This window comes from Morone saxatilis, unplaced genomic scaffold (genome assembly GCF_004916995.1).
Source record: "Morone saxatilis isolate NCDOM2014 unplaced genomic scaffold, NCSU_SB_2.0 Contig3, whole genome shotgun sequence".
Taxonomy (NCBI): domain Eukaryota; kingdom Metazoa; phylum Chordata; class Actinopteri; family Moronidae; genus Morone; species Morone saxatilis.
Genome location: NW_023339873.1, coordinates 18087853 through 18088174, shown reverse-complemented (window position 1 = coordinate 18088174; position 322 = coordinate 18087853).

The window sequence follows — 322 nt, the reverse complement described above, 5'->3', positions numbered from 1 at the left end:
GTCTCATCAGACCCTGGTGGAAGTGGTAGCTCCCAACGGGCGACATTGATACAGGGTATGTGTAACTGATTCAATAATAAACTACCAGGTTGCTAATAAAGTACCATCATATAATATGCTAATAATTGTGGAAGTAAGAAACATGTATTTACTTTCTCTCCAATTGATGGGGAGTGATTGGTGTTGTTGTTGGAGTAACAGTGAACGCAATCTGTTATATACATTGACATGCCATCTGTGGTTGCTGATCATGGATTAAAGAGAGCATTTGCTTGTCTTATTTTCTTAGGCGGATGCCTTGGATAATAATAATAATAATAAT